This window comes from Lissotriton helveticus, chromosome 11, assembly GCF_964261635.1.
Source record: "Lissotriton helveticus chromosome 11, aLisHel1.1, whole genome shotgun sequence".
Classification (NCBI taxonomy): Eukaryota; Metazoa; Chordata; class Amphibia; order Caudata; family Salamandridae; genus Lissotriton; species Lissotriton helveticus.
Window position 1 is genome coordinate 35604973 of NC_136072.1, and position 23682 is coordinate 35628654.

The window sequence follows — 23682 nt, forward strand, 5'->3', positions numbered from 1 at the left end:
TCGAAGCTTTCTCTGGTTTGGATTCCTGTGATTGACGCCTGGGATTCTCTCCTGATCATTCTGTATTAGAGAGGGGGTCAGGCGTACAGGAGTTTAAATCTTATTCATCTGGTGCAAACTCTCCTCCTCAGATGCCAAGCGATTCCCATGGCATGACTCAAACTCTTTTAGTCTCACCCAACCTTAGTCCATCTCCCCCTCCAGGGATTCCTATCTCACATGTATGTAGTGGTGGTGATACTACTGGGGGGCAGGGAACTACATTACACATTCCATCTAGAGCCCTGAGGGTACAGTCATGGAATGTTGCAGGCATTGCCAATAAGATATACACTGAAGAATGGGACTCTTTAATAATAAATAGTGACATCTGTCTCTTTCAAGAGACATGGGCGAGGGAACCTGTCCCTAAAATTGGCTATGCGGTATTCGAAATCCAGGCTTCCTGGAATGGTAAGGGGAGGCCCTCGGGTGGCCTGGCAGTGTGGATAGCATGTCATATTGGTTGCATTGCGGAAACCATAGCCACGTCCTCTCAAGACATCCAGTGCGTTTTATTAAACTGGCCGGGTGCCCAAAAGTTGGCAATTATAAATGTTTATTCCCGCGCAGTTGGCCCAACGGCGGAATCCACTACATTAGAAGATCAAGCGTCCTTTTTGGGACAGCTGCCGACCGATTACAAGGTGGTAATGGGCGGAGATTTTAACTGTCACTTTGAGCCCTTAGAGGGCTAGAGGGAAGGGGCCCTTACGGCAGAAGATGACTTCTGGGGTATCCCAGTATGCCAATCGCCCCATCCCAGATCTTGGTCTCCACTCGCGGTCCAAATTATGTCACTAACCCTTAATTTTGCGTTAAGAGCTTGCAATGGACGTACGCCCTCAGATACTCCCTCAAAATGTACATTTAACAGGAAAAATCATGAGTCACGACTGGACTACATTTTTGTGGATACCAGTCTTTGGCCAAAGGTAGAGGATTTTAAAATAATCCCCCGCACAGATAGTGATCATGACGCTCTCCTACTCCTCCTGGCCTATCTTCCAGTATATCCTGGATCACTACCACTCGAGGACAGAGATGATCAGGGAAACCTGGTACTATCCTCTAACAGGCGTAGGGTGAGATGGCAGAAATTTTCCAAATCAGAAGAAAATATTGGGAAAATCTACAATCTGGTGCTGCCTAAATTTGAGGCCCTGGATGAACTAGTCAGTCAATCCAGTCCCCAGGATTTACATAAAATTCTACCTTTAATTCATGAAGACCTAGTGGGAGTTCTAGGAGAGGTTCTCTACCCTGAGGTGACAAAGCCCAAACACAAGACTAGAACCTCCACCTGGTATAACTCTGATTGCAGAAAGGCCAAATCTGACCTTATTACCGCAGTCAAAGAGGGCGAAGCTCGGAACAGGGTGGCCGATCTGCGGCGTCAGTATAAGGCCATGATGGATCGTGCGAGGTCAGACTGGGACTGGGATAGATGGCATGATCTTTCAATCACCCTCATATCTAAGGACTCAAGAAAGTTCTGGTCACTAGTCACTACTGGCTCAGGGGAACCCAAAGCTGCAGTGGAACCCAATATAGCAGCACATATATGGGAAGACCATTTCAGTAAACTTTACGCAGATACCCTAGAGAACACTGACGCCGTTGTTGCATCACTCCTTTCCCTTCCTGGAGACACCTTGGAGTTTACGCTAGGGGAAGTGGCCAGCGCAATAGAGGGTCTAGCGTTGGGAAAGGCCCCCGGCCTTGATAAATTACCAGGCGACCTTTTTAGGTCCCACCCAGAGGTCTGGGCGCCTTATCTTCACATTCTTTTTAATTCACTTGCAAGTGAAATGGCGATCCCCTGTACTTGGCTGGGGGCAGAGATAGTCCCAATCTTCAAGAAGGGCTGCCCTCTGCTCCCATCCAACTACAGGCCGATCAGCCTTATAGATGTCCCCCAGAAGATTTATTCGCGACTTTTACTGGACCAACTCTTGGACTGGATGGAGGAAAACGAAATTTTAAGTCCCCTCCAGGCTGGCTTCAGGAAAAATACGTCCACCATGGACCAAATCTTCCGCCTCGTCCTCCTTTTTTGGAAATCGGTGACCATCGAGGGAGGGAGATTGTACATGGTGTTCGTAGACCTGAAGTCAGCATTCGACTTGGTACCACGGAACAAACTCTGGGAAGTCCTGAAGGAGATGGGAGTGCCCACTAACCTGCTCCAGGCCATAATAAGACTTCATCAGGGTAACTTTGCCCAGGTACGATGTGGGCGGGGTGGAGCTTTGACAAAAAGGTTCCCTGTCTCCCGGGGGGTTAGGCAGGGATGCGTCCTTGCCCCTACCCTTTTTTGTCTTTACGTGAACAGTGTCATTTCACACTTAGTTAACGTTAGGGACAATGACGCCCCGGTTTTGGCAGGCAGGAGGGTGCCTGCCAATAATGTTTGCTGATGACACCCTCCTGCTCTCCAAATCACCCATGGGAATTCAGCGAATCCTAGATGGATTTGGTCTTTTCTGCAGGCAGTATGGCCTTGAGATTAACACAGGGAAGACCAAATTTATGATCTTTAACCCCTCTCCCACAACTAGACCTAACCCATCCCTAAACTCCACGGTTTTAGAGAGGGTTAAAACATTTCAGTACCTGGGTGTGACCCTCCAAGAGAACCTATCCTGGGGTCCACAGATTTCGAGTGCGCGAATAAGGCTTTCTCAACTTTCTGGGGCTATTTTAAAGGCTACGAACACCTCAACCTATAAACCCATAGCCCCTGCAGTTGAGATGTACAAAACACAAGCGAAATCAGCTGCACTCTACGGTAGTGAATTATGGGGACATCAAGCTGCTAGTGAGTTGGTACGTGTAGAAAACAACTTCATGAGGCGTCTCCTGGCCCTCCCAATTGCAACTCCTCTGTTTCCCTTACGTCTAGATTTGGGTTTGCCGTCCATCAGGGAGGACCTTGAATCCAAACCTTTAAGATTCTGGCATAGACTATGGTCAACAGGGGAGCTCAGCCACTACAGGCAAGATCTTGTGCATGTTATGAATCTAAATCCCAATGATAAGATTCCTTGGCTAGCCTTTGTTAAAAAAGAACTGCTTCGGCTTGGTTTTAATGAGCTGTGGGAGGTCCCGGAAATAGGGTGTAATAGGGTCCCCCGGAAAAGACTTGTGGAAGTTTACAAGGAACAAAATCTTGTTTCCCACATGACTGCACCCAGCATTGGCACTTTAACCCATTGTTTTACTGAATCCAAAAATTCTTATAAGTTTGAGACTTTTATGGATTTTATCTATAGCTTTTTATACAGTGGCGGTTTGGCACCCTACCTATCAAATCTTTTACTAGTAAATGGACTAATGGAGGGGACAAATTATGCCCTGGCTGTAATTCCTGCGAAGAGGAGGAAATCCATGTTCTGTTTTTTTGCCCTACCTACAAGTCACCCAGGAAATACTGGCTGGTGCCCCTTTGTAGGAATATGGCAATAAGGAATTGTGTTACATCTTACAGAATATTGAAAACTGATTCCTCCCCCCACATTGTTTTCGCAGTTGCAAAATTTCTCTTGGCTATGTGGCGCATTAGGTCCAATTTGATTAAGGCAAAATCATCATAGGATGAATGCCTACACCACTGTGACATGTTAACCTTTTGGCTCCTGCTGTTAACGTTTTTTATCACACCACTTATTCCATTTTTTTAACGACAGGAAATGTTGTTGCTTGTTTTTTTTGTTTTTTTTTATCTATCTATATTACTGATTTTAAATATTATGAATTGCTGCTACTCGTTCCCTGTATGCATTCTAATTGTTTGGATTTTAAATGTGTGTATATTTTTATGCATCTTTTATGGCCTAAAAGGTCGAAATAAAGATTTTTTGGATTGGATTGGATAATTTTGGTTTCCATTTAATTTCATTACCAATGTCAATCACAAACTACTGGTCACTTGCATTGATTATTTTACTGTGGATTTAGATTTAGGTGAAAGGATACTGCAGCCAATAAGCAACACCCCATCAGCTGATTTATTGTCTATTGATTTTTGCAGTCAGGATTGGCTGGACAGTATTTCTGCTTTGTTACATAGTATGCGTCACGTCCACCAAAATATTATTCATGTCCTTTATTCAGCAATAAATATGTTAAAGTATTCAAAAGTAAAATATGAAATCAAAAATCAAGAACGTTTTAAGACATGAAATGCAAATGAAAGGGATGGTTGAAACAAAATGGAGACAAAGTAAGTGGGAAAATGAAAGAGACATGATAAAATCAGCTGTGTTTGTGTATAGCACTTAGAAAGAGCAATAAAGAAAATATGTAAAGAAAAAAGATACCTGTGATTGAAGATGGTAAGTTTGTACTTTCCGAATTCACTGTGGCGGTTACTGTGGATGTATGGTTTGAAGTTTCTTGTTACAGAAAAAATGATATTCATAGTGTGAATTAACTGAAACAGTAATCTGAAACTGTTATCAGTGGTGGGTAGTGCATCATGTAATTGATTTGGACCCTTGAGTGGGCCGTTATAATTAAAGTCATTTTTCCACTTTCTGAATTCCTATTACTATAGGTTACAACTCTTTCAGATTGCTGAAATATTGAGAAAATACATTTTTGGAGAATACAATGCAGGCCATTCACCTACTGTGCCAACTCAAACATGTATTCCTCTTTATTTCCTCTGAAAACTATCCCAGCCTGCAGCTAGTGCATCCTCAAGCTAGATTGCAACAGCAAAGATGTATTTACGATTAATTTACAATTTTCAAGGGCCATATAATTTGAGTTCTAAGCCCTTTGCTATTAGCAGGCCTCTCGTAATAAGGATTTTAGGATTGTTTTAGATTTAAGAAGGAGCAGTCTTTAGCTAAAAAGCAACAGAAGCACCATCCGGGCACTTTGAGCCTGATTGAAAAAAAACAAAATTTACACTTTAGTGTAAATGTAAGATTTTTTGCATTTCACAAATAAATTTCAAGTAGTGTCTTTATTACTACCTATCTTATAAAGTGCAGATTTTATGTCACTAAAGTGGAGATTCCTCAGTTGCAAAGATAATACTCATGTAATTACGTTTGTAATTGCAAATAACCGTAGACTTGAAAAACGTGTAAAATTACCTTTGTGAATCAGGCTAACTGTGACCATTAACATTACATGCTCAATTTTGACTGGATAGATAGTATATTTGATGTGTTATATTGGATGTCCCACATTTACAATATTACTTTTCAGGCCGTCTTATTAAACAGGGAAAATGTTCAAGTTTTGAAAAGTAAAATACAGAAAACAAGAAGTCAATAAATGAGTAAGAGATGAAAGGGAAATGAAAGGAATTTTGGAAATAAAAGAAAACAAAGGAAACATGATGTGCAGATGAAAGAAAGAGAAGTGTTTGTGCATCACAATAAAAAACAGCAACAACAAAAATGATGAGCCAAAAAGGATACCTGCAGTTGAAGGTGCTGTGCTTGTTTGTTTAGACGTTACTGTGGTAGTTTCCATGGACGTTGGTGTTGCTGTTTCTTTTTAGCGGAGAAAAACAGAAGACATTATTATTGTTAAAGATCAAATTTAAAAATCTAAAATTTACATTAGTGATGCTCACAACAGCAGGCAGCAAATGTAGGTCAAAAATATGATATAGCCACTATAAATACTTTCATTTTGGCTCTGTTATAATTCCTGATACTGTAGCTTTCTGTTCTTTCAGTTTGGTGGAATTACAGCAAAATAGGTTTGGAGAGCATAACATGTAGGCAGCACTCTTACTAGTGGAAATTACTATTTTGGTTTTCTTGGTTTTCAATCTGAATATTATCACAGCTATAGCTATTGCATTGTTATGCTAGAGTGTGATTGAGAAGAGGTTTTTCTGCTAAAATTATTATTTTGGTTGCCATTTATTTCTTTACCAATGTCAATCACAAATTACTGGTCACTTGCATTGACTATTTTACTGTGGATTCAGATTCAGGTGAAAGGATACTGTAGCCAATAAGCAACACCCCATCAGCTAATTTATGGTCTATTGATTTTTACATAGTCAGGATTGGCTGGACAGTATTAATGCTTTGTTACATAGTATGTGTCACGCCCACCAAAATATTATTCATATCCTTTATTCAGCAATAAATATGTTAAAGTATTCAAAAGTAAAATATGAAATCAAAAATCAAGAACGTTTTAAGACATGAAATGCAAATGAAAGGGATGGTTGAAACAAAATGGAGACAAAGTAAGAGGGAAAATAAAAGAGACATGATAAAATCAGCTGTGTGTGTGATTAGCACTTAGAAAGAGCAATAAAGAAAATATATAAAGAAATAGATACCTGTCGTTGAAGATGGTAAGTTTGTACTTTCTGAATTCACTGTGGCCATTACTGTGGATGTATGGTTTGAAGTTTCTTGTTACAGAAAAAATTATATTCATATTGTGAATTAACTGAAACAGTAATCTGAAACTGTTATCAGTTCTGGGTAGTGCACTATGTAATAGATTTGGACCCTTGAGTGGGCCATTATAAATGAAGTCATTTTTCCACTTTCTGAATTGCTATTACTATAGGTTACAACTCTTTCAGATTGCTGCAATATTGAGAAAATACATTTTTGGAGAATAAAATGCAGGCCATTCACCTACTGTGCCAACTCCAACATATATTTCTCTTTATTTCCTCTGAAAACTATCCCAGCCTGCAGCTAGTGAATCCTCAAGCTAGATTGCAACAGCAAAGATGTATTTCCGATTAATTTACAATTTTCATGAACCAAATAATTTGAGTTCTAAGCCCTTTGTTATTATCAGACCTCTCTTAATAAGGATTTTATGATCGTTTTAGATTTTAGAAGGAGAAGCCTTTGGCTAAAAAGCGACAGAAGCACCATCCGGGCACTTTGAGCCTGATTGAAAAAAATTAATTTACACTTTAGTGTAAATGTAAGATTTTTTGCAATTCACAAATAAATTTCAAGTAGTATCTTTATTACTACCTATCTTAAAGTGCAGATTTTATGTCACTAATGTGGAGATTCCTCAGTTGCAAAGATAATACTCATGTAATTACGTTTGTAATTGCAAATAACCATAGACTTGCAAAAATGTGTAAAATTACCTTTGTGAATCAGGCTATCTGTGACCATTAACATAAAATGCTCAATTATGACTGGATAGATAGTATATTTGATGTGTTATATTGGATGTCCCACATTTACAACATTACTTTTCAGGCCCTCTTATTAAACAGGGAAAATGTTCAAGTTTTGAAAAGTAAAATACAGAATTCAAGAAGTCAATAAATGAGTAAGAGATGAAAGGGAAATGGAAGGAATTTTGGAAAGAAAACAAAACAAAGGAAAGATGATGGACAGATGATAAAATGAGAAGTGTTTGTCCATCACAATAAAAAACAGCAACAACGAAAATGATGAGCCAAAAAAGATACCTGCAGTTGAAGGTGCTGTGCTTGTTTGTTCAGACGTTACTGTGGTAGTTTCCATGGACGTTGGTGTTGTTGTTTCTTTTTAGAGGAGAAAAGCAGAAGACATTAATATTGTTAAAGATCAAATGTAAAAATATAAAATTTACATTAGTGATGCTCACAACAGCAGGCAGCAAATGCAGGTCAATATTATGATATAGCCACTATAAATACTTTCATTTTTGCTCTGTTATAATTCCTGATACTGTAGCTTTCAGTTCTTTCAGTTTGGTGGAATGACAGCAAAATAGGTTTTGAGAGCATAACATGTAGGCAGCACTCTTACTAGTATAAATTTCTATTTTGGTTTTCTTGGTATTCAATCTGAAATTTATCACAGCTATAGCTATTGAATTGTTATGCTAGAGTGTGATTGAGAAGAGGTTTTTCTGCTAAAATTATTATTTTGGTTGCCATTTAATTTCTTTACCAATGTCAATCACACATTACTGGTCAATTGCATTGACTATTTTACTGTGGATTCAGATTTAGGTGAAAGGATACCGCAGCCAATAAGCAACACCCCATCAGCTGATTTATTGTCTATTGATTTTTGCAGTCAGAATTGGCTGGACAGTATTTCTGCTTTGTTACGTAGTATGTGTCACGTCCAGCAAAATATTATTCTTGTCCTTTATTCAGCAATAAATATGTTAAAGTATTCAAAAGTAAAATATGAAATCAAAAATCAAGAAAGTTTTAAGACAGGAAATGTAAATGAAAGGGATGGTTGAAACAAAATGGAGACAAAGTAAGAGGGAAAATGAAAGAGACATGATAAAATCAGCTGTGTTTGTGTATAGCACTTAGAAAGAGCAATAAAAAAAATATATAAAGAAAAAAGATACCTGTCGGTAAAGATGGTAAGTTTGTACTTTCTGAATTCACTGTGGCGGTTACTGTGGATGTATGGTTTGAAGTTTCTTGTTACAGAAAAAATGATATTCATATTGTGAATTAACTGAAACAGTAATCTGAAACTGTTATCAGTGCTGGGTAGTGCACTATGTAATAGATTTGGACCCTTGAGTGGGCCATTATAATTAAAGTCATTTTTCCACTTTCTGAATTGCTATTACTATAGGTTACAACTCTTTCAGATTGCTGCAATATTGAGAAAATACATTTTTGGAGAATAAAATGCAGGCCATTCACCTACTGTGCCAACTCCAACATATATTTCTCTTTATTACCTCTGAAAACTATCCCAGCCTGCAGCTAGTGAATCCTCAAGCTAGATTGCAACAGCAAAGATGTATTTCCGATTAATTTACAATTTTCAAGGGCCATATAATTTGAGTTCTAAGCCCTTTGTTATTATCAGACCTCTCGTAATAAGGATTTTAGGATCGTTTTAGATTTAAGCAGGAGCAGTCTTTAGCTAAAAAGCAGCAGAAGCACCATCCGGGCACTTTGAGCCTGATTGAAAAAAAATAATTTACACTTTAGTGTAAATGTAAGATTTTTTGCAATTCTCAAATGAATTTCAAGTAGTATCTTTATTACTACCTATCTTTTAAAGTGCAGATTTTATTTCACTAATGTGGAGATTCCTCAGTTGCAAAGATAATACTCATGTAATTACGTTTGTAATTAAATAATAACCATAGACTTGCAAACATTTGTAAAATTACCTTTGTGAATCAGGCTATCTGTGACCATTAACATTACATGCTCAATTATGACTGGATAGATAGTATATTTGATGTGTTATATTGGATGTCCCACATTTACAACATTACTTTTCAGGCCCTCTTATTAAACAGGGAAAATGTTCAAGTTTTGAAAAGTAAAATACAGAAAACAAGAAGTCAATAAATGAGTAAGAGATGAAAGGGAAATGGAAGGAATTTTGGAAAGAAAACAAAACAAAGGAAAGATGATGGACAGATGATAACATGAGAAGTGTTTGTCCATCACAATAAAAAACAGCAACAACGAAAATGATGAGCCAAAAAAGATACCTGCAGTTGAAGGTGCTGTGCTTGTTTGTTCAGACGTTACTGTGGTAGTTTCCATGGACGTTGGTGTTGTTGTTTCTTTTTAGAGGACAAAAGCAGAAGACATTAATATTGTTAAAGATCAAATGTAAAAATATAAAATTTACATTAGTGATGCTCACAACAGCAGGCAGCAAATGCAGGTCAATAATATGATATAGCCACTATAAATACTTTCATTTTTGCTCTGTTATAATTCCTGATACTGTAGCTTTCAGTTCTTTCAGTTTGGTGGAATGACAGCAAAATAGGTTTTGAGAGCATAACATGTAGGCAGCACTCTTACTAGTGCAAATTTCTATTTTGGTTTTCTTGGTATTCAAACTGAATATTATCACAGCTATAGCTATTGAATTGTTATGCTAGCGTGTGATTGAGAAGAGGTTTTTCTGCTAAAATTATTATTTTGGTTGCCATTTAATTTCTTTAACAATGTCAATCACAAATTACTGGTCAATTGCATTGACTATTTTACTGTGGATTCAGATTTAGGTGAAAGGATACTGCAGCCAATAAGCAACACCCCATCAGCTGATTTATTGTCTATTGTATTTTTGCAGTCAGAATTGGCTGGACAGTATTTCTGCTTTGTTACGTAGTATGTGTCACGTCCAGCAAAATATTATTCTTGTCCTTTATTCAGCAATAAATATGTTAAAGTATTCAAAAGTAAAATATGAAATCAAAAATCAAGAAAGTTTTAAGACAGGAAATGTAAATGAAAGGGATGGTTGAAACAAAATGGAGACAAAGTAAGAGGGAAAATGAAAGAGACATGATAAAATCAGCTGTGTTTGTGTATAGCACTTAGAAAGAGCAATAAAGAAAATATATAAAGAAAAAAGATACCTGTCGTTAAAGATGGTAAGTTTGTACTTTCTGAATTCACTGTGGCGGTTACTGTGGATGTATGGTTTGAAGTTTCTTGTTACAGAAAAAATTATATTCATATTGTGAATTAACTGAAACAGTAATCTGAAACTGTTATCAGTGCTGGGTAGTGCACTATGTAATAGATTTGGACCCTTGAGTGGGCCATTATAATTAAAGTCATTTTTCCACTTTCTGAATTGCTATTACTATAGGTTACAACTCTTTCAGATTGCTGCAATATTGAGAAAATACATTTCTGGAGAATAAAATGCAGGCCATTCACGTACTGTGCCAACTCTAACATATATTTCTCTTTATTTCCTTTGAAAACTATCCCAGCCTGCAGCTAGTGAATCCTCAAGCTAGATTGCAACAGCAAAGATCTATTTCCGATTAATTTACAATTTTCAAGGGCCATATAATATGAGTTCTAAGCCCTTTGTTATTATCAGACCTCTCGTAATAAGGATTTTAGGATCGTTTTAGATTTAAGAAGGAGCAGTCTTTAGCTAAAAAGCAACAGAAGCACCATCCGGGCACTTTGAGCCTTATTGAAAAATTTTTTTTTACACTTTAGTGTAAATGTAAGATTTTTTTGCAATTCAGAAATGAATTTCAAGTACTATCTTTATTACTACCTATCTTTTAATGTGCAGATTTTATGTCACTAATGTGGAGATTCCTCAGTTGCAAAGATAATACTCATGTAATTACGTTTGTAATTAAATAATAACCATAGATTTGCACAAATGTGTAAAATTACCTTTGTGAATCAGGCTATCTGTGACCATTACCATTACATGCTCAATTTTCACTGGATATATAGTATATTTGATGTGTTATATTGGATGTCCCACATTTACAACATTACTTTTCAGGCCCAGGCCCTCTTATTAAACAGGGGAAATGTTCAAGTTTTGAAAAGTAAAATACAGAAAACAAGAAGTCAATAAATGAGTAAGAGATGAAAGGGAAATAGAAGGAATTTTGGAAAGAAAAAAAATACGAAGGAAACATGATGTGCAGATGAAAGAAAGAGAAGTGTTGTGCATTACAATAAAAAAACAGCAACAACGAAAATGATGAGCCAAAAAGAATACCTGCAGTTGTAGGTGCTGTGCTTGTTTGTTCAGACATTACTGTGGTAGTTTCCATGGACGTTGGTGTTGTTGTTTCTTTTTAGCGGAGAAAAACAGAAGACATTAATATTGTTAAAGATCAAATGTAAAAATCTAAAATTTACATTAGTGATGCTCACAACAGCAGGCAGCAAATGTAGGTCAATAATATGATATAGCCACTATAAATACTTTCATTTTGGCTCAGTTATAATTCCTGAGACTGTAACTTTCAGTTCTTTCAGTTTGGTGGACTGACAGCAAAATAGGTTTTGAGAGCATAACATGTAGGCAGCACTCTTACTAGTGAAAATTTCTATTTTGGTTTTCTTGGTATTCAATCTGAAATTTATCACAGCTATAGCTATTGAATTGTTATGCTAGAGTGTGATTGAGAAGAGATTTTTCTGCTAAAATTATTATTTTGGTTTCCATTTAATTTCTTTACCGATGTCAATCACAAACTACTGGTCACTTGCATTGACTAATTTACTGTGGATTCAGATTTAGGTAAAAGGATACTGCAGCCAATAAGCATTACCCCATCAGCTGATTTATTGTCTATTGATTTTTGCAGTCAGGATTGGCTGGAAAGTAGTTCTGCTTTGTTACATAGTATGTGTCACGTCCAGCAAAATATTATGCATCTCCTTTATTCAGCAATAAATATGTTAAAGTATTCTAAAGTAAAATATGAAATCAAAAATCAAGAAAGTTTTAAGACATGAAATGCAAATGAAAGGGATGGTTGAAACAAAATGGAGACAAAGTAAGAGGGAAAATGAAAGAGACATGATAAAATCAGCTGTGTTTGTGTATAGCACTTCGAAAGAGTAATAAAGAAAATATATAAAGAAAAAAGATACCTGTCGTTGAAGATGATAAGTTTGTACTTTCTGAATTCACTGTGGCGGTTACTGTGGATTTATGGTTTGAAGTTTCTTGTTACAGAAAAAATGATATTCATATTGTGAATTAACTGAAACAGTAATCTGAAACTGTTATCAGTGCTCGGTAGTGCACTATGTAATGGATTTGTACCCTTGAGTGGGCCATTATAATTAAAGTCATTTTTCCACTTTCTGAATTGCTATTACTATAGGTTACAACTCTTTCAGATTGCTGCAATATTGAGAAAATACATTTTTGGAGAATAAAATGCAGGCCATTCACCTACCGTGCCAACTCCAACATATATTTCTCTTTATTTCCTCTGAAAACTATCCCAGCCTGCAGCTAGTGAATCCTCAAGCTAGATTGCAACAGCAAAGATGTATTTCCGATTAATTTACAATTTTCAAGGGCCATATAATTTGAGTTCTAAGCCCTTTGTTATTATCAGACCTCTCGTAATAAGGATTTTAGGATCGTTTTAGATTTAAGAAGGAGCAGTCTTTAGCTAAAAAGCAACAGAAGCACCATCCGGGCACTTTGAGCCTGATTGAAAAAAAATAATTTACACTTTAGTGTAAATTTAAGATTTTTTTGCAATTCACAAATAAATTTCAAGTAGTATCTTTATTACTACCTATCTTTTAAAGTGCAGATTTTATGTCACTAACGTGGAGATTCCTCAGTTGCAAAGATAAAACTCATGTAATTACGTTTGTAATTGCAAATAACCATAGACTTGCAAAAATGTGTAAAATTACCTTTGTGAATCAGGCTATCTGTGGCCATTAACATTACATGCTCAATTTTGACTGGATAGATAGTATATTTGAAGTGTTATATTTCAATGTCCCACATTTACAACATTACTTTTCAGGCCCTCTTATTAAACAGGGAAAATGTTCAAGTTTTGAAAAGTAAAATACAGAAAACAAGAAGTCAATAAATGAGTAAGAGATGAAAGGGAAATGGAAGGAATTTTGAAAAGAAAAAAAAAACGAAGGAAACATGATGTGCAGATGAAAGAAAGAGAAGTGTTGTGCATCACAATAAAAAAAAACAGCAACAAACAAAAATGATGAGCCAAAAAGGATACCTGCAGTTGTAGGTGCTGTGCTTGTTTGTTCAGACATTACTGTGGTAGTTTCCATGGATGTTGGTGTTGTTGTTTCTTTTTAGCGGAGAAAAACAGAAGACATTAATATTGTTAAAGATCAAATGTAAAAATCTAAAATTTACATTAGTGATGCTCACTACAGCAGGCAGCAAATGTAGGTCAATAATATGATATAGCCACTATAAATACTTTCATTTTGGCTCTGTTATAATTCCTGAGACTGTAACTTTCAGTTCTTTCAGTTTGGTGAAAAGACAGCAAAATAGATTTTGAAAGCATAACATGTAGGCAGCACTCTTACTAGTATAAATTTCTATTTTGGTTTTCTTGGTATTCAATCTGAAATTTATCACCGCTATAGCTATAGAATTGTTATGCTAGAGTGTGATTGAGAAGAGGTTTTTCTGCTAAAATTATTATTTTGGTTTCTACGGTTTTGAAAAAAAATAATTATTATTTTGGTTTCCATTTAATTTCTTTACCAATGTCAATCACAAATTACTGGTCACTTGCATTGACTATTTTACTGTGCATTCAGATTTAGGTGAAAGGATACTGCAGCCAATAAGCAACACCCCATCAGCTGATTTATTGTCTATTGATTTTTGCAGTCAGGATTGGCTGGAGAGTATTTCTGCTTTGTTACATAGTATGTGTCCCGTCCAGCAAAATATTATTCATGTCCTTTATTCAGCAATAAATATGTTAAAGTATTCTAAAGTAAAATATGTAATCAAAAATCAAGAAAGTTTTAAGACATGAAATGCAAATGAAAGGGATGGTTGAAACAAAATGGAGACAAAGTAAGAGGGAAAATGAAAGAGACATGATAAAATCAGCTGTGTTTGTGTATAGCACTTCGAAAGAGTAATAAAGAAAATATATAAAGAAAAAAGATACCTGTCGTTGAAGATGGTAAGTTTGTACTTTCTGAATTCACTGTGGCAGTTACTGTGGATGTATGGTTTGAAGTTTCTTGTTACAGAAAAAAAGATATTCATATTGTGAATTAACTGAAACAGTAATCTGAAACTGTTATCAGTGCTGGGTAGTGCACTATGTAATAGATTTGGACCCTTGAGTGGGCCATTATAATTAAAGTCATTTTTCCACTTTCTGAATTGCTATTACTAAAGGTTACAACTCTTTCAGATTGCTGCAATATTGAGAAAATACATTTTTGGAGAATAAAATGCAGGCCATTCACCTACTCTGCCAATTCCAACATATATTTCTCTTTATTTCCTCTGAAAACTATCCCAGCCTGCAGCTAGTGAATCCTCAAGCTAGATTGCAACAGCAAAGATGTATTTCCGATTAATTTACAATTTTCAAGGGCTATATAATTTGAGTTCTAAGCCCTTTGTTATTATCAGACCTCTCGTAATAAGGATTTTAGGATCGTTTTAGATTTAAGAAGGAGCAGTCTTTAGCTAAAAAGCAACAGAAGCACCATCCGGGCACTTTGAGCCTGATTGAAAAAAAATAATTTACACTTTAGTGTAAATGTAAGATTTTTTGCAATTCTCAAATGAATTTCAAGTAGTATCTTTATTACTACCTATCTTTTAAAGTGCAGATTTTATGTCACTAATGTGGAGATTCCTCAGTTGCAAAGATAATACTCATGTAATTACGTTTGTAATTGCAAATAATCATAGACTTGCAAAAATGTTTAAATTTACCTTTGTGAATCAGGTTATCTGTGACCATTAACATTACATGCTCAATTTTGACTGGATAGATAGTATATTTGATGTGTTATATTGGATGTCCCACATTTACAACATTACTTTTCAGGCACTCTTATTAAACAGGGAAAATGTTCAAGTTTTGAAAAGTAAAATACAGAAAACAAGAAGTCAATAAATGAGTAAGAGATGAAAGGGAAATGGAAGGAATTTTGGAAAGAAAAGAAAACGAAGGAAACATGATGTGCAGATGAAAGAAAGAGAAGTGTTTGTGCATCACAATAAAAAACAGCAACAACGAAAATGATGAGCCAAAAAGGATACCTGCAGTTGAAGGTGCTGTGCTTGTTTGTTCAGACGTTACTGTGGTAGTTTCCATGGACGTTGGTGTTGTAGTTTCTTTTTAGCGGAGAAAAACAGAAGACATTATTATTGTTAAAGATCAAATTTAAAAATCTAAAATTTACATTAGTGATGCTCACAACAGAAGGCAGCAAATGTAGGTCAATAATACGATATAGCCACTATAAATACTTTCATTTTGGCTCTGTTATAATTCCTGATACTGTAGCTTTCTGTTCTTTCAGTATGGTGGAATTACAGCAAAATAGGTTTGGAGAGCATAACATGTAGGCAGCACTCTTACTAGTGGAAATTTCTATTTTGGTTTTCTTGGTTTTCAATCTGAATATTATCACAGCTATAGCTATTGCATTGTTATGCTAGAGTGTGATTGAGAAGAGGTTTTTCTGCTAAAATTATTATTTTGGTTGCCATTTATTTCTTTACCAATGTCAATCACAAATTACTGGTCACTTGCATTGACTATTTTACTGTGGATTCAGATTCAGGTGAAAGGATACTGTAGCCAATAAGCAACACCCCATCAGCTAATTTATGGTCTATTGATTTTTGCATAGTCAGGATTGGCTGGACAGTATTAATGCTTTGTTACATAGTATGTGTCACGTCCACCAAAATATTATTCATATCCTTTATTCAGCAATAAATATGTTAAAGTATTCAAAAGTAAAATATTAAATCAAAAATCAAGAAAGTTTTAGGACATGAAATGCAAATGAAAGGGATGGTTGAAACAAAATGGAGACAAAGTAAGAGGGAAAATAAAAGAGACATGATAAAATCAGCTGTGTGTGTGTTTAGCACTTAGAAAGAGCAATAAAGAAAATATATACAGAAATAGATACCTGTCGTTGAAGATGGTAAGTTTGTACTTTCTGAATTCACTGTGGCCATTACTGTGGATGTATGGTTTGAAGTTTCTTGTTACAGAAAAAATGATATTCATATTGTGAATTAACTGAAACAGTAATCTGAAACTGTTATCAGTGCTGGGTAGTGCACTATGTAATAGATTTGGACCCTTGAGTGGGCCATTATAATTAAAGTCATTTTAAACTTTTTGAATTCCTATTACTATAGGTAACAACTCTTTCAGATTGCTGCAATATTGAGAAAATACATTTTTGGAGAATAAAATGCAGGCCATTCACCTACTGTGCCAACTCCAACATATATTTCTCTTTATTTCCTCTGAAAACTATCCCAGCCTGCAGCTAGTGAATCCTCAAGCTAGATTGCAACAGCAAAGATGTATTTCCGATTAATTTACAATTTTCAAGAGCCACATAATTTGAGTTCTAAGCCCTTTGTTATTATCAGACCTCTCTTAATAAAGATTTTAAGATTGTTTTAGATTTTAGAAGGAGCAGTCTTTGGCTAAAAAACGACAGAAGCACCATCCGGGCACTTTGAGCCTGATTGAAAAAAATTAATTTACACTTTAGTCTAAATGAAAGATTTTTTGCAATTCACAAATACATTTCAAGTAGTATCTTTATTACTACCTATCTTAAAGTGCAGATATTATGTCACTAATGTGGAGATTCCTCAGTTGCCAAGATAATACTCATGTAATTACGTTTGTAATTGCAAATAACCATAGACTTGCAACAATGTGTAAAATTACCTTTGTGAATCAGGCTATCTGTGGCCATTAACATTACATGCTCAGTTTTGACTGTATAGATAGTATATTTGATGTGTTATATTGGATGTCCCACATTTACAACATTACTTTTCAGGCCCTCTTATTAAACAGGGAAAATGTTCAAGTTTTGAAAAGTAAAATACAGAAAACAAGAAGTCAATAAATGAGTAAGAGATGAAAGGGAAATGGAAGGAATTTTGGAAAGAAAACAAAACAAAGGAAAGATGATGGACAGATGATAAACTGAGAAGTGTTTGTCCATCACAATAAAAAACAGCAACAACGAAAATGATGAGCCAAAAAAGATACCTGCAGTTGAAGGTGCTGTGCTTGTTTGTTCAGACGTCACTGTGGTAGTTTCCATGGACGTTGGTGTTGTTGTTTCTTTTTAGAGGAGAAAAGCAGAAGACATTAATATTGTTAAAGATCAAATGTAAAAATATAAAATTTACATTAGTGATGCTCACAACAGCAGGCAGCAAATGCAGGTCAATAATATGATATAGCCACTATAAATACTTTCATTTTTGCTCTGTTATAATTCCTGATACTGTAGCTTTCAGTTCTTTCAGTTTGGTGGAATGACAGCAAAATAGGTTTTGAGAGCATAACATGTAGGCAGCACTCTTACTAGTGGAAATTTCAATTTTGGTTTTCTTGGTATTCAAACTGAATATTATCACAGCTATAGCTATTTAAATGTTATGCTAGAGTGTGATTGAGAAGAGGTTTTTCTGCTAAAATTAATATTTTGGTTGCCATTTAATTTCTTTACCAATGTCAATCACAAATTACTGTTCAATTGCATTGACTATTTTACTGTGGATTCAGATTTAGGTGAAAGGATACTGCAGCCAATAAGCAACACCCCATCAGGTGATTTATTGTCTATTGATTTTTGCAGTCAGAATTGGCTGGACAGTATTTATGCTTTGTTACGTAGTATGTGTCACGTCCAGCAAAATATTATTCATGTCCTTTATTCAGCAATAAATATGTTAAAGTATTCTAAAGTAAAATATTAAATCAAAAATCAAGAAAGTTTTAGGACATGAAATGCAAATGAAAGGGATGGTTGAAACAAAATGGAGACAAAGTAAGAGGGAAAATAAAAGAGACATGATAAAATCAGCTGTGTGTGTGTTTAGCACTTAGAAAGAGCAATAAAGAAAATATATACAGAAATAGATACCTGTCGTTGAAGATGGTAAGTTTGTACTTTCTGAATTCACTGTGGCCATTACTGTGGATGTATGGTTTGAAGTTTCTTGTTACAGAAAAAATGATATTCATATTGTGAATTAACTGAAACAGTAATCTGAAACTGTTATCAGTGCTGGGTAGTGCACTATGTAATAGATTTGGACCCTTGAGTGGGCCATTATAATTAAAGTCATTTTAAACTTTTTGAATTCCTATTACTATAGGTAACAACTCTTTCAGATTGCTGCAATATTGAGAAAATAAATTTTTGGAGAATAAAATGCAGGCCATTCACCTACTGTGCCAACTCCAACATATATTTCTCTTTATTTCCTCTGAAAACTATCCCAGCCTGCAGCTAGTGAATCCTCAAGCTAGATTGCAACAGCAAAGATGTATTTCCGATTAATTTACAATTTTCAAGAGCCACATAATTTGAGTTCTAAGCCCTTTGTTATTATCAGACCTCTCTTAATAAGGATTTTATGATTGTTTTAGATTTTAGAAGGAGCAGTCTTTGGCTAAAAAACGACAGAAGCACCATCCGGGCACTTTGAGCCTGATTGAAAAAAATTAATTTACACTTTAGTCTAAATGTAAGATTTTTTGCAATTCACAAATACATTTCAAGTAGTATCTTTATTACTACCTATCTTAAAGTGCAGATATTATGTCACTAATGTGGAGATTCCTCAGTTGCAAAGATAATACTCATGTAATTACGTTTGTAATTGCAAATAACCATAGACTTGCAAAAATGTGTAAAATTACCTTTGTGAATCAGGCTATCTGTGACCATTAACATTACATGCTCAGTTTTGACTGTATAGATAGTATATTTGATGTGTTATATTGGATGTCCCACATTTACAACATTACTTTTCAGGCCCTCTTATTAAACAGGGAAAATGTTCAAGTTTTGAAAAGTAAAATACAGAAAACAAGAAGTCAATAAATGAGTAAGAGATGAAAGGGAAATGGAAGGAATTTTGGAAAGAAAACAAAACAAAGGAAAGATGATGGACAGATGATAAACTGAGAAGTGTTTGTCCATCACAATAAAAAACAGCAACAACGAAAATGATGAGCCAAAAAAGATACCTGCAGTTGAAGGTGCTGTGCTTGTTTGTTCAGACGTCACTGTGGTAGTTTCCATGGACGTTGGTGTTGTTGTTTCTTTTTAGAGGAGAAAAGCAGAAGACATTAATATTGTTAAAGATCAAATGTAAAAATATAAAATTTACATTAGTGATGCTCACAACAGCAGGCAGCAAATGCAGGTCAATAATATGATATAGCCACTATAAATACTTTCATTTTTGCTCTGTTATAATTCCTGATACTGTAGCTTTCAGTTCTTTCAGTTTGGTGGAATGACAGCAAAATAGGTTTTGAGAGCATAACATGTAGGCAGCACTCTTACTAGTGGAAACTTCAATTTTGGTTTTCTTGGTATTCAAACTGAATATTATCACAGCTATAGCTATTTAAATGTTATGCTAGAGTGTGATTGAGAAGAGGTTTTTCTGCTAAAATTAATATTTTGGTTGCCATTTAATTTCTTTACCAATGTCAATCACAAATTACTGTTCAATTGCATTGACTATTTTACTGTGGATTCAGATTTAGGTGAAAGGATACTGCAGCCAATAAGCAACACCCCATCAGCTGATTTATTGTCTATTGATTTTTGCAGTCAGAATTGGCTGGACAGTATTTCTGCTTTGTTACGTAGTATGTGTCACGTCCAGCAAAATATTATTCATGTCCTTTATTCAGCAATAAATATGTTAAAGTATTCTAAAGTAAAATATGAAATCAAAAATCAAGAAAGTTTTAAGACAGGAAATGTAAATGAAAGGGATGGTTGAAACAAAATGGAGACAAAGTAAGAGGGAAAATGAAAGAGACATGATAAAATCAGCTGTGTTTGTGTATAGCACTTAGAAAGAGCAATAAAGAAAATATATGAAGAAAAAAGATACCTGTCGTTAAAGATGGTAAGTTTGTACTTTCTGAATTCACTGTGGCGGTTACTGTAGATGTATGGTTTGAAGTTTCTTGTTACAGAAAAAAATGATATTCATATTGTGAATTAACTGAAACAGTAATCTGAAACTGTTATCAGTGCTGGGTAGTGCACTATGTAATAGATTTGGACCCTTGAGTGGGCCATTATAATTAAAGTCATTTTTCCACTTTCTGAATTCCTATTACTATAGGTTACAACTCTTTCAGATTGCTGCAATATTGAGAAAATACATTTTTGGAGAATAAAATGCAGGCCATTCACCTACTGTGCCAACTCCAACATATATTTCTCTTTATTTCCTCTGAAAACTATCCCAGTCTGCAGTTAGTGAATCCTCAAGCTAGATTGCAACAGCAAAGATGTATTTCCGATTAATTTACAATTTTCAAGGGCTATATAATTTGAGTTCTAAGCCCTTTGTTATTATCAGACCTCTCGTAATAAGGATTTTAGGATCGTTTTAGATTTAAGAAGGAGCAGTCTTTAGCTAAAAAGCAACAGAAGCACCATCCGGGCACTTTGAGCCTTATTGAAAAAAATTTTTTTACACTTTAGTGTAAATGTAAGATTTTTTTGCAATTCAGAAATGAATTTCAAGTACTATCTTTATTACTACCTATCTTTTAATGTGCAGATTTTATGTCACTAATGTGGAGATTCCTCAGTTGCAAAGATAATACTCATGTAATTACGTTTGTAATTGCAAATAATCATAGACTTGCAAAAATGTTTAAATTTACCTTTGTGAATCAGGTTATCTGTGACCATTAACATTACATGCTCAATTTTGACTGGATAGATAGTATATTTGATGTGTTATATTGGATGTCCCACATTTACAACATTACTTTTCAGGCCGTCTTATTAAACAGGGAAAATGTTCAAGTTTTGAAAAGTAAAATACAGAAAACAAGAAGTCAATAAATGAGTAAGAGATGAAAGGGAAATGGAAGGAATTTTGGAAAGAAAAGAAAACGAAGGAAACATGATGTGCAGATGAAAGAAAGAGAAGTGTTTGTGCATCACAATAAAAAACAGCAACAACGAAAATGATGAGCCAAAAAGGATACCTGCAGTTGAAGGTGCTGTGCTTGTTTGTTCAGACGTTACTGTGGTAGTTTCCATGGACGTTGGTGTTGTAGTTTCTTTTTAGCGGAGAAAAACAGAAGACATTATTATTGTTAAAGATCAAATTTAAAAATCTAAAATTTACATTAGTGATGCTCACAACAGAAGGCAGCAAATGTAGGTCAATAATATGATATAGCCACTATAAATACTTTCATTTTGGCTCTGTTATAATTCCTGATACTGTAGCTTTCTGTTCTTTCAGTTTGGTGGAATTACAGCAAAATAGGTTTGGAGAGCATAACAGGTAGGCAGCACTCTTACTAGTGGAAATTTCTATTTTGGGTTTCTTGGTTTTCAATCTGAATATTATCACAGCTATAGCTATTGCATTGTTATGCTAGAGTGTGATTGAGAAGAGGTTTTTCTGCTAAAATTATTATTTTGGTTGCCATTTATTTCTTTACCAATGTCAATCACAAATTACTGGTCACTTGCATTGACTATTTTACTGTGGATTCAGATTCAGGTGAAAGGATACTGTAGCCAATAAGCAACACCCCATCAGCTAATTTATGGTCTATTGATTTTTGCATAGTCAGGATTGGCTGGACAGTATTAATGCTTTGTTACATAGTATGTGTCACGTCCACCAAAATATTATTCATATCCTTTATTCAGCAATAAATATGTTAAAGTATTCAAAAGTAAAATATTAAATCAAAAATCAAGAAAGTTTTAGGACATGAAATGCAAATGAAAGGGATGGTTGAAACAAAATGGAGACAAAGTAAGAGGGAAAATAAAAGAGACATGATAAAATCAGCTGTGTGTGTGTTTAGCACTTAGAAAGAGCAATAAAGAAAATATATACAGAAATAGATACCTGTCGTTGAAGATGGTAAGTTTGTACTTTCTGAATTCACTGTGGCCATTACTGTGGATGTATGGTTTGAAGTTTCTTGTTACAGAAAAAATGATATTCATATTGTGAATTAACTGAAACAGTAATCTGAAACTGTTATCAGTGCTGGGTAGTGCACTATGTAATAGATTTGGACCCTTGAGTGGGCCATTATAATTAAAGTCATTTTAAACTTTTTGAATTCCTATTACTATAGGTAACAACTCTTTCAGATTGCTGCAATATTGAGAACATAAATTTTTGGAGAATAAAATGCAGGCCATTCACCTACTGTGCCAACTCCAACATATATTTCTCTTTATTTCCTCTGAAAACTATCCCAGCCTGCAGCTAGTGAATCCTCAAGCTAGATTGCAACAGCAAAGATGTATTTCCGATTAATTTACAATTTTCAAGAGCCACATAATTTGAGTTCTAAGCCCTTTGTTATTATCAGACCTCTCTTAATAAGGATTTTATGATTGTTTTAGATTTTAGAAGGAGCAGTCTTTGGCTAAAAAACGACAGAAGCACCATCCGGGCACTTTGAGCCTGATTGAAAAAAATTAATTTACACTTTAGTCTAAATGTAAGATTTTTTGCAATTCACAAATACATTTCAAGTAGTATCTTTATTACTACCTATCTTAAAGTGCAGATATTATGTCACTAATGTGGAGATTCCCCAGTTGCAAAGATAATACTCATGTAATTACGTTTGTAATTGCAAATAACCATAGACTTGCAAAAATGTGTAAAATTACCTTTGTGAATCAGGCTATCTGTGACCATTAACATTACATGCTCAGTTTTGACTGTATAGATAGTATATTTGATGTGTTATATTGGATGTCCCACATTTACAACATTACTTTTCAGGCCCTCTTATTAAACAGGGAAAATGTTCAAGTTTTGAAAAGAAAAATACAGAAAACAAGAAGTCAATAAATGAGTAAGAGATGAAAGGGAAATGGAAGGAATTTTGGAAAGAAAACAAAACAAAGGAAAGATGATGGACAGATGATAAACTGAGAAGTGTTTGTCCATCACAATAAAAAACAGCAACAACGAAAATGATGAGCCAAAAAAGATACCTGCAGTTGAAGGTGCTGTGCTTGTTTGTTCAGACGTCACTGTGGTAGTTTCCATGGACGTTGGTGTTGTTGTTTCTTTTTAGAGGAGAAAAGCAGAAGACATTAATATTGTTAAAGATCAAAGGTAAAAATATAAAATTTACATTAGTGATGCTCACAACAGCAGGCAG